Genomic DNA, 12,527 nt, shown 5'->3' with positions numbered 1-12,527 from the left:
TTGCTGGCCCTGGTAAAAAAAAAAAAAAAAGAGGTGCTGGCCCTGTCCTGTGTGCCGCAAAAATACAGGGGTGCTTTTGTTAAAATAAAGGTACACTGGCCCTGTCTTGTATGCTGTAAAATTACAGGGGTGTTGTTAAAATACAGGGGTGCTGGCCCTGTCCCGTATGCTGTAAAAATACAGGGGTGCTGGTTCTGTCCTGTATGCTGTAAAAAATACAGGGTTGTTGTAAAGGTATACTGGCCCTGTCTTGTATGATGTAAAAATACAGGGGTGCTGTTATAAAAATAAAGTTGCACTGGCCCTGTCTTGTATGCTGTAAAAATTCAGGGGTGCTGGCCCTGTCCTGTATACTGTAAAATTACAGGGGTGCTGTTGTTAAAATAAAGGTACACTGGCCCTGTCTTGTATGCTGTAAATATACAGGGGTGCTGTGAAAATAAAGGTACACTAGTCCTGTCCTGGATGCTGTAAAAATACAGGGGTGCTGTTTCCAAAATAAAGGTACACTGGCCCTGTCTTGTATGCTGTAAAAAGACAGGGGTGCTGTGAAAAAAGGCACACTAGCCCTGTCCTGTATGCTATAAAAATACAGGGGTGCTGTTATTAATGTTAACATAAAGGTACACTGGCCCTGTCCTGTATGCTGTAAAAATAAAGGGGTGCTGTTGTTAAAATAAAGGTACACTGGCCCTGTATTGTATGCTGTAAAAATACAGGGGTGCTGTGAAAATAAAGGTACACTGGCCCTGTCCTGTATGCTGTAAAAATACAGGGGTGCTGTTATTAAAATAAAGGTACACTGGCCCTGTCTTGTATGCTGTAAAAAGACAGGGTGTTATTGTTAAAATAAAGGTACACTGGCCCTGTCTTGTATGCTGTAAAAATACTGGGGTGCTGTGAAAATAAAGGTACACTGGCCCTGTCCTGTATGCTGTAAAAATACAGGGGTGCTGTTGTCAAAATAAAGGTACACTGGCCCTGTCTTGTATTCTGTAAAAATACAGGGGTGCTGTGAAAGGAAGGTACACTGACCCTGCCCTGTATGCTGTAAAAAAAATACACGGGTGCCATTGTTAATGTTAGCATAAAGGTACACTGGCCCTGTCCTGTATGCTGTAAAAATAAAGGAGTGCTGTTGTTAAAATAAAGGTACACTGGCCCTGTCTTTTATGCTGTAAAAATACAGGGGTGCTGTGAAAATAAAGGTACACTGGCCCTGTCCTGTATGCTTTAAAATACAGGGGTGCTGTTATTAAAATAAAGGTACACTGGCCCTGTCCTGTATGCTGTAAAAAGACAGGGGTGCTATTGTTAAAATAAAGGTACGCTGGCCCTGTCTTGTATGCTGCAAAAATACAGAGGTGCTGTTAAAATAAAGGAACACTGGCCCTGTCCTGTATGATGTAAAAATACAGGGGTGCTGTGAAAATAAGGGGGCACTGTTCTTTGTGCTGTAATAATAAAGGGGTGGTGTCCCATGAAATGGAGAACACACATTTTGAGGAAAAAATAGTGAAAGATCAGGAACCACTTCCAGTTCCTAGTACTAATGCTGAAGCTGCTGCTGCCACCAGTCATGACATTGACGATGCAATTCCATCAATGTCGTCTGCTAAGGCCAATGCCCAATGTCCTAGAGGGCATGTAAAATACAAGAAGCAAAAACTAATAACCAAAAAAATAATAATTATCTGATGAGAAACATAATATTGGCAACATGCCATTCACGACACGAAGTGGTAACGAAAGGCTAAGGCCTTGGCCTATTTTCATGACTGGTGGTTCAGCTTCTCATGAAGATTGAAGTACTCCCTCTCAAAAAATAAAAAAAAAATTAAGCTTGTTAAAGCACAGGAAAAAACAACTGTGCGTTCAGAGATATCACAAATAACCAAGGAGAGTCCAAGTGTGTCCACGGATGCGATGTCTAGGCCTGACCTTCCCAAGACTATATGGGAAGAGGAGGCTCCTACCACCATTCGCACGCACCCTGAAAGTACTGGGAGGAGCACCGCCAGTCCAGTTGCTGATATTGAGATTGAGGATGTCACTGCAGAAGTACACCAAGATGAGGAGGATATTGGTGTAGCTGGCGCTGAGGAGGAAGTTGACAATGAGGATTCTGATGATGATGTGGTTTGTTTGAATAAGGAACCAGTGGAGACAGTTGTTGGCAATGGGATGAAAAAACCTATTGTCATGCCTGGGTAAAATACCAAAAAAGCCACCACTTCGGTGTGGAATTATTTCTCCACAAATCCGGAAAACAGGTGTCAAGCCATGTGTTGCTTTTGTCAATCCATAATAAGTAGGTGTAAGGACGTTAACCACCTAGGAACATCCTCCCTTATACGTCACCTGCAGCGCATTCATCATGTTACTGTCAAGTTCAGAAACTTTGGGTAATAGCATAAGCAGTCTACTGACACCTAAATCCCTTCTTCCTGTTGTATCCAAGCTCCTGCAATCCACACCACCAACTCCCTCAATGTCAATTTCCCCTAACTCAGGCATGGAAGTAGTCCTGCAGGCCATGTCAATGGCATGACTGATGAGTCCTCTCCTATCCAGGATTCCTCCGGAGGATCCTTGAGTGGTACACCTACTGCTGCCGCTGCTGTTGTTGCTGCTGGGAGTCAATCGTCATCCCAGAGAGGAAGTCGGAAGACCACTTGTACTACTTTAACTAAGCAATTGACTGTCCAACAGTCCTTTGCGAGGAAGATGAAATATGACAGCAGTCACCCTGTTGCAAAGCGGATTACTGAGGTCATAACAACTATGCTGGTGTTAGACGGGCATCCGGTATCTGCCATTGGTGCAGTGGGATTTAGAGTGTTGATGGACGTACTGTGTCCCCGTTACCAAATCCCATCCAGATTCCACTTCACTAGGCAAGTGATTCCTGGACTGTACAGGGATATTAAGAAAAGTGTCCTCAAAAATGCGGTTGTACTCACTGTCCAATTAACCACGGGCATGGGGACAAGTGAAGCAGGACAAACTATGGACTACATGACTGTGACAGCCCACTGGGTAGATGTATTGCCTTCAGCAGCAACAACAGCAGTGGCGTCAGCAGCAGCATCTCAAAAACGCCAACTCATTCCTAGGCAGGCTATGTTGTGTATCACCAGTTTCCATAAGAGGCACACAACTGACAACCTCTTACAGAAACTGAGGGACATCATATCACAAAGGCTTACCCCACTTAGACTCTCCTGGGGATTTGTGATATCTGACAACGCCATATTGTGTGTGCATTACATCTGGGCAAATTCCAGCATGTCCCATGTTTTGCACACACAATTAATTTGGTGGTGCAGAATCTTTTGAGAAATGACAGGGGCATGCCGGAGAAGCTGTTGGTGGTCCGAAAAATTGTCGGCCACTTTTGACATTCAGCGACTGCGTGCCGAAGACTGAAGCCCCAGCAAACACTCTTGAACCTACCCTGCCATCAACTGAAGCAAGAGGTAGTAAAGATGTGGAATTCAACACTCTATATGCTTCAGAGGATGAAGGAGCAGCAAAAGGACATTTAAGCCTATACATCCACTGATGATATAAGCAAAGGAGGGGAAATGCACCTGACTCAAGTTCAGTGGAGAATGATTTCCGTGTTGTGCAAGGTTCTCCAATCTCCAACCCTTTGAACTTGCCACATGTGAAGTCAGTTCAGACACTGCCAGCTTGAGTCAGGTCATTCCCCTCATTAGGCTTTTCCAGAAGTAGCTATAGAAATTGAAGGAGAAGCTAAGACTGAACGATTCCGCTAAGTATGTGGGACTTGTGGATGGAGCCCTTCATTCGCTTTGCCAGGACTCAAGGGTGGTCAATCTGTTGAAATCAGAGCACTACATTTTGGCCACCGTGCTTGATCCTAGGTTTGAAGCCTACGTTGTATCTCTCTTTCTGGTGGACACAAGTCTGCAGAGATGCAAAGACCTGCTGGTGAGAGAATTGTCAGCTCAAGCGGAATGTAACTCTTCAACAGCTCCTCCTTCATTTTCTCCTGCAACTGGGGCTGCGAGGAAAATAATAAAATTTTCTAGCCAACCCACTGGCGGTGATGCAGGGCAGTCAGGAGAAAGTGTTGACATCTGGTCCGGACTGAAGGAGCTCCCAAAATTACTGACATGTCTACTGTCACTGCATATGATGCTGTCAGCATTGAAAGAATGGTGGAGTATTACAGTATATCGTCCAGAGTTTAATCTGAAAGAGTGTTTAGTGCAGCCGGTAACCCTGTCAGCAATCAGCGTAGGAAGTAACTTCCACAAAATGTGGAGAAGATGATGTTCATCAAAATTAATTATAAATTCCTCCAGGAAGACATTTACCAGTAATTGCCTCCAGAAAGTACACAGGGACCTGTGATGGTGCATTCCAGTGGGGACGAATTAATACTCTGTGAGAATGAGGATGTAAACACTGAAAGGGATGAGGAATCAGAGGATGAGGATGACATCTTGCCTCTGTAGAGCCAATTTGTGCAAGGAGAGATTAATTGCTTCTTCTTTGGTGGTGGCCCAAACAAACCAATCATTTCAGCCACAGTCGTGTTTGTTAAAGTGTGCATGTCCCGTTTATACAACATAAGAGTGGGCAGGAGGGCCCAAGGACATTTCCATCTTGCACCTCTTTTTTCTTTGCATTATGTGCTCTTTGGGTCCTAGTTTTTAAAACTGCCATCCTGTCTGCCACTGCAGACCCACGTGTTTGTGCCGCCCACTTGTGTCGCTTAGCTTAGTCATTCAGCTACCTCGGTGCAAGCTTTTTGCCTAAAAACAATATTGTGAGGTGTTCAGAATAGACTGGAAATGAATGGAAATGAATGTTATTGAGGTTAATAATACCGTAGGAACAAATAAATAATCAAATTCTGTGATTATAGCTGTTTTTATATTTGTTTTTTTTTTAAATCCAGATCCAAAACCAAAACCCAAAAGGGTGGTTTTGGCAAAACCAATCCAGTTCCAAAACACGAACGGAGATCCAGATCTAAAACCAAAACAAAAAACCCGAAAAGTGTCCAGCGCACATCTCTAGTATGTAGCAGTGGCGTGCGATGGGGTGAGGCAGATGAGGCAGAGCCTTTCCTGTCATACTTACGTTTAAACCAGAGTTTTGACTGAATAAAATATATGAAAAATACCGATAATTTGTTTGAAATATCTTCTTTGCATTATTCTAATAATTTTTATAGCCCAAACTCTGGAGTAAAAACTCTATGGCAGTGCCTCACCTGCTTATCTTTTCAGCACATCTCTGATCAAAACTCACCAAATTTCCAGAAGTTTATAATGCCCAGATGTACCCTTTGGCTTAAATATTGCATGGAAATCTGGCTCTGGGGTTAGCCAGTGCCTCCCGAGCCATTTAGCTCACTGCACGTCCCTGGTATGTAGGGATGTTTTTGTTGCAGGTTTCAGGTCGAATGTGATTGAGGGGGAGGGAGAGGCAAGAGATGTCAGTGTACTGGGCCCCAAGGTTCTATTGCCAGCCCTGACTATATGGCAATATTAATACAATATATGAATACAAAACAAAAATTGATGTCAGAGTCATCTCTAGGTAACTAGCAAACTTTTGGTGTGTTTTGCACTTTATGATCGCACAATGAATCAACCTCATACTGTATTATTATGAAATTGGTGCTTTCTAATAGAATCTTGCATCACATCTAATTTTTGCACACTTTAATATCTTGAGATATTGGAAAGTTGTAATTTTTGACTTGAACATTTTAACAATTGGAAAGATCTACTGTACAGTTCTAATCAATGGTTTGGAATTTCCCACTACACACAAAATAAGAAAAGAAAATGCAAAAAAACAGTAGCAGATAGTGATTCAAGTAAAAATCTAAACTTGGCGGTATAAAAAATGAAAGAGAATGGATCATTTTACAGTAAAAGCAGCATGAGTAACTAACATATGACATACTGTACCACTGTGTAGTGACCTATTCCAACCATGACTTTTATTGTTTAGTATAAAGATTTGATGAAAAGTGTTTCAATTGTGTATATTAAATGGCTATTTTTTGTCTACCAAATACTTAATGCTACACAGCCTGAAGTTCTTGGTGGTCCTAAGCAAGAGAACACAGCTAATGTTGTCTAATCTAATCTAGGATCTGTCAGATCCTCCCAAAAATAAACAAAAATAAATACAGTATATAAAATTCGGGTGGATTGATGCCAAAGTGAGGGTAATTATAAATATAATTGTGCTGTCTCAAGTCAAATTAACAGATTTAGGGCACATTTAATTCTATTGATTTTTACCACCGGCAATGTTCGCAGGCCACTGACGTTTTGTGCATATTGAGACGCAATTATGGTGTGGTAATTGCCAAATTAATCAATTAATAATGCAATATGCACACAATTTGCTTGTGGTTGGCACATCATGGATTACCACACAGATGTAAACAGTCCCTTATTATTGATTTGATATTATTAATTTCCCATATAAATATATTTGTTACATACAGGAATATACTCGCCTACCGTTTGGCTAAAAAAACTGATGAAACCCTCTTTTAGGATAAACACAGCAATAAGTTTGAAATGTGCCTGACTCCCAACTTTAATATGTTAATATCCACACTGCATATATCCGGGAGGTGATGGCTGGCACTCTGGGTCTAGCACACCACAGAAATAATGTAGACACAGACCCAAGACTTGTCAACGTTTCAGTGCCTAGCACTTTTATCAAGACATGCAAACAAATACAATATACAACAATCTATAGCTGTGTACTCACCACACGTGCATCAATCTCCCGCTGCCACCGCATGCTCCGTAGACCCGCTGATGTCATAGGCAATTGCCGGAGCTTGGTATTGGTTGTGGGGGCATGCTGCAGGATAATGTATCACCATGGTGACAACAATGTATGTCTACACAATAAGACATGCAGTAGAGTAATGCAATGAACGTACCACACTGCGTATATCGATACACAAATGCAGCGTGTACATAGCGTGACAACAAAATCAATGTAACAGATAAATAAATGGCATCTAAGCTCCACATCCACCTCTGATCAATCCATTGGAGCAAAACCATACAATAAAACAGCAGCGTGTCACCCTTCACACACTACATATAGTAACTATAATTGTAACACTAAACAAGCAACAATGTGTGTATCAGTGCAGCTATCAGCTGCTGTAAGAAAGGTGACAGGATACAAATTGCTAAACTGCTGAAATGCTGGACGGATTAAATACTGTGGCCTCAAACCACTAACTAGAACAGGATGATGATAACTGGGCTGGACATTATATCAGTGTTTCTATATAGTATCTTGCTCCAGATGAAAAGAAAGGAGGGGAAGTGTAATATAGAAACAGGATCGGTATGGAATGCCAGCGCACGGGATGCCGAATGTCAGTATACCGAGCGCAATTAAGCCCCTTGCATGCTCTCCGACCTCGCCACGCTCGCTTTGCTCGCCAAAGGTTCTCTTCTCCCTCTATGGGTGTCGTGGACATCCACAGAGCGGGAATCACTTACTTCGCCAGTATTCCGGCAGTGGTATAGTATCCCTGTTGGGATCCTGGTTTGGTATTGAGACAGTCGGGATCCCAAGGGGTGGTATTTTAACAGCATAAATACCATAGAAATAACAATCACTACTCATCTTGAAATTAATTATGAATCAAACAAGTGAGTGTCTATCAACACTGGAACAGAAGAAACTGTCCAATGTAATGTAGGCAAAGTGTATCCACAGGTATGAACGGAGCATGAATCTCAGAAAACATGTGAATGGTAGAGATTCATTAAGACCTAATGGGTACACTGTTTGAAGAGTATAGATCCATTTCTGTAGAAGGATCTGTCCTCTGTTACCACACCTAGAATTAGGAGGGACCCAGTATATAATTCTGCACTGAATGGAGGAAAGATTATGGTGGGAGTCCCGGAAGTGGCGAGTCACTGGCTGATTAGTCTTTTCCTTCAATTGCTGATCAAATAGTACATATGTGTTGATTCATCTGTTCTTTCATTTGTTGTGTCATTTTTCCTACAAACAGTAGACTGCACAGACATTTGATAAAGTAGACCAAATAACGGGTGGTACAAGTTACCGGATGAGGGATCCTAACCATTTTACCGGATCTGTGGTGTGAAAAAATTGCCTGATTTAAAAAAAACTGCAGGTGGTGCACCCAAAACATCTATAGTTTCCATCTTTTTTCATGAGAAAATGAGCAGGTTGAATTGTAGCAAATCCACTGATGTAATTGTGGACCACAATATTTTTTATATTTTTTCCACGATGATACGAGTGAAGGAAAGTAGCACCCTGTAGCGCAGGTAAATTGCTGTCAATAGATACAATAGGCCATATTTCATTAGTCACCATCATCAATTTATGACTTTCTGTAGTGTACTGCTAAGTCCAAACTAATCTGTTTCCTTGGTCACTCGATGATGAGGTCCTGTTAGTGCCTCCATTCTTGACATGGAATTAATTATTTTCTGGCATCAGTGCCAGGAAGGCATCTTGTGAACCTTTCCAAAAAAGACAGATATCATCGATGTAACATGTGTAGCCAATGATCTGTTGCTGGATGTTTGGGTTTGAAAAAAACAAATTTTCAATAGCAAACATATAGATATTAGCGAAGCTCGGAGCCACTATGAGTGCTGGATATAAATCTTGCCATCAAAAATGAAGTAATTGCACATCAGGGTTAGGCGTAGTAATTGAATGAAAAAGTCAACATCTAGACCAGAATATTGTGGATGGTTCATAATAAATCTTTGAAAACCCTCAATGCCATGTTCTTGTGGTATACTCACAACATCGATTGTACACATAAGATGTTTAGCTGGTAAAGGTGAAAAAATTTGTAACTTGAGAATAAAGTAGGTTGCATCCTTTAAGAATGTTGATTCCACACAAATGAGGGGCTGCAAAAAGTGATGCAGATATTTGAAGAATTCAAAGAATCCAGTGCTGCAATAATTGGTCTGCCAGGTGGACACCTGGCATTCTTGTGTAATTTAGGTATAGTGTATAAAACTGGTGTCTTTGGTCACTACTGTACAAGGGCATCAAGAGTTCTTTGATCAATAATTTTGTCATCAAATTATGATGGTAATACACTATCCTGCAGCACTCTCCCACGACAAGTCCCAGGAGCCAGCAAATGCCTATGATGTCAGCAGGTCTACGGACTGTGCGGCGGTGGCGGGAGATTGATGCACGTGTGGTGAGTACACAGCTATATATTGTTGTATATTGTGTGTGTTTGCATGTTTGATAAAAGTGCTAGGCACTTGGGGCTGTGCTTACATTATTTCTGCAGTGTACTAGACCCAGATTGCCATCCACCACTTCTTATATACATGCCTTTTCTGGAGTGGCACCCGGCCAAAGTGAATAAGTTGGGGTGAGTGCCGGACCTCTCAGTGCTTTTATAGTTGAGTATAATAAGCTGTGTTGATAGGACTGTAGTGTGTTCATTTGAAAGCACCTTGTATGGGTCCCTGGAAAAAAGGGAAAGTATGTAATAATTTAATATTGACTCAGCAGCGGGGGCCCTGCTATATGTACCGGTGGGGCATTGCTATGCATGGTATATACTGGGTACCAAAACCCCATCTTTACCACCTTGGCTTGTTCCTACGATAATATTTAACTGTAGAGCACAGTTATTTAATGAAAAGTCAATTAAAGCTGAGTTGTTAATTTAGTCAAATAACAACAGCTTCTTGTCTTAACAGAGTTTTCACATTCCTTTAATTAACATAAAGCTAATCAACTAAACACTATGTATGCCACTAATCCTTCCTGGATCAGTTACATACTAATTGAAGAAATTGTTAAGGCAGCTAAACTTGGAGATTTAAAAATAAAATGTTTTTATTAATAACAGCAGGAATCCATTATTTTCAGTTATGAGTTATGAAGGTGGAAGTGTGTGTGTGTGTGTGTGTGTGTGTGTGTGTGTGTGTGTGTGTGTGTGTGTGAGGGGGGGCAGATAAAATCAATTGTATTTTTTCCAGTTCAACATTATAGCGCCTTTTCATGTTTTTAATTGTTTTTGCCAAAGTATTTTAATTCATTACAGAAAAGATGTTGTCCAAATATAATTATTCAACTTTATTACTGTAGAGAAATAGGGGTTTATTTAATAAGGTGTGATTTTTTAGAAATAAACAACTTTTTCAGCAGGATTCAAAGCAGCTAATGTTTTGGAGGCATAACCAAGCGTTCAACCTGACACACCATATTCTGGGGCAGATTTATGAAGCCTGGTGAAGTGATAAAGTGGAAGGTGATAACGCACCAGCCAATCAACTCTTTACTTCCATGTCACAAGCTGGGTTTGAAAAATTACAGTTAGGAGCTGATTGGCTGGTCCTTTATCACCTTCCATTTTATCACTTCACTAGGCTTAATAAATCTGCCCTTATGTCTTTAAAAATGCAGCTTTAAATTTCACTGCAAAAATAGTCAGAACATTTATTAAAATACCCCACAATAAGCTTACATGTAAGTCTGTTTTTAATGACAGAAATTGTATATTAAATGATCCAAAGTATATACAGGGAGTTTAACAAAGTCCCTCTGCAGTGACTGTGCTAGGCACGTCTTCTTGCAGATATGACAAACACTTAATTTACATGAAATATAACAGAATATGTTACATAATTATCTACATTAAGTGTTGTCCCTCTGTGGTCTCTCACAGCTGAGATAGATCTGCAGCCAGAGACAGCACTCACTGCGGAGGGACTTTCTGAACTCCCTGTAGTTTTGCTAGATGTTAAGGTAAAGACTGTAACAAACTGCGTACTTGTTGTTTCCTATGTTTATCATTACATTCTATTCTGTTGCATTGTGTTTTACATTAATTTGCCAAAGCCATTAATTACAAATCTCATACGGGTGCCATCTAACATTGTAATGAATATTTTATATTGTACACACTGATCAAAAAATGTATTTGTAAACAATATTTGCAGTTTTTTCTTCAGGGATTAACACAAAATGATGCTTGGGGCTACTAACTAGCCAAGGACAGTTGCCCTTGGGAGAAGTTGCTGGTCCTGAGATCTACTCTTACAACCGTCCTGTGCGTTTGCCCTTGCAACTTGTTGATTGTCATAGAGAAGCAGACACTTACAGGATATTGCAGGCACTTGAATTGAAAAGGAGAATTGTTGGGGATAAGGGGTATACCTGGTATACATGGAGCACCTCACCTGTGCCAGATCCCATTAATTAGGTTTCTCTGTAGAGCATTCTCTTTAAGTCTGGTTCTGTTAAATAAGTTGGGCAAAGTAAAGTCCGGCAAGAAGCATGATGGGAATACCAACTTTCAGTGCGTGGAGTGTCAAGTTCTGTTTTTTTCTTTATTGCACCTCTCCCTGATGTCATACATACCTCAGTTTCTTTTTAGCTCACTAAGCTATACAATAGTGAAAACGCAATCCAAATTCATCCAGTACTTTTTGCGTGAATCGGGAAATGATCTTATATACAGAGAAAAAATCAGATTTTTTTTTTTACATCTCCATAGTTCATAAACAGCCCAAAAAGTCTTTTTCTCACAAAAAAACCTTCATATGTACAGACACAACCCTTACAGTTTTATTATATGTATAGATAGCTGCCTGTTGCAGTATTTAAAAAATAAAGTTTTACTGTGAAATAACTTTTTGTCTATTTTATATTGTAACTTTATAGATAATATACTCTTGAGCTTAAAACTGCTTTATGTTCTTATATCGATATATATTAGATACATGTTTTACTCAAAAAATTCAAGAAATAATACTGTTGGTAACAAGTTTTAAGCAAAAACATAAACAACAGTAATCTTTACATTGCAAATATTCTAAATGCAGCTAGGAGTGTGCTCTGCGCTCCCTTTATAAATGTTACTTGTGTGCCTGAATATCCGTGCAGCCTAGGTTAGGAGAGGAAACTCTTTTCAGGTATTTCCTTAGTATCTAGAAAGTAGAAATAAACCTTGGGCGCTACTGGATAGTGGTGTTTAAAATGTTTATTAACGTTAATTACAGTTTTTTATTCAAAAGTGTTTTAATTGGTGGATTAAATACTGAATACAACATATATTATAATATGACATAGAACATGAGCGCGTTCTTAGTACAAACACAGTATGCTTGATGCACTGTGCTTAATAATTGAGGGGGATCAGTCCTCAATTCAGCATAAAAAAACTAAGTCCAAATTATGCTGTAAAATGAAATAAAAAAATTAAATGAAATAAAATAGAAATAGAAACAAAGACAAAAGTCCTTTAAAAGTCAGTTTCTAAGGCTCCCAATTCTGTGGGGCTTCTTATAGTTCAGTTGCTTAAAGCATTGATGCAGGGCGTTTGCTGTGTTTAAGCATCGGGTTGGTTTAAATGGAAACAGCGCTTACGTGTCTTCACCCCGTACGGGGCTGGTGAGCTGCTTCTCTAGCGTCCGGTGGGTTGTCGGTGTTTTCTTCCTCGGAGACCTGGTTTGTTGCTCCCT

General features: G+C 40.3%; 1 long non-coding RNA gene across 3 annotated transcripts in view; it reads left to right on the top strand.

Moving 5' to 3' along the window:
* The window catches only part of LOC134948953 (uncharacterized), a 132,358-nt gene extending 120,663 nt beyond the window's left edge, over window positions 1-11,695 (top strand). For 2 of the 3 annotated variants that reach the window (XR_010183066.1, XR_010183067.1), the window contains exons 3-4: window positions 9,149-9,244; window positions 11,004-11,695. This is a non-coding gene — a long non-coding RNA (uncharacterized LOC134948953). The remainder of the gene's footprint in view (window positions 1-9,148; window positions 9,245-11,003) is intronic. The other variant, XR_010183068.1, reaches the window with a different exon arrangement.
* The last annotated feature ends 832 nt before the right edge of the window (window positions 11,696-12,527 follow it).

This window comes from Pseudophryne corroboree, chromosome 8 (assembly GCF_028390025.1).
Source record: "Pseudophryne corroboree isolate aPseCor3 chromosome 8, aPseCor3.hap2, whole genome shotgun sequence".
Lineage (NCBI taxonomy): Eukaryota > Metazoa > Chordata > Amphibia > Anura > Myobatrachidae > Pseudophryne > Pseudophryne corroboree.
The sequence above is the reverse complement of the archived record's forward strand: the minus strand, read 5'-3'. Positions and strand labels throughout refer to the sequence as shown.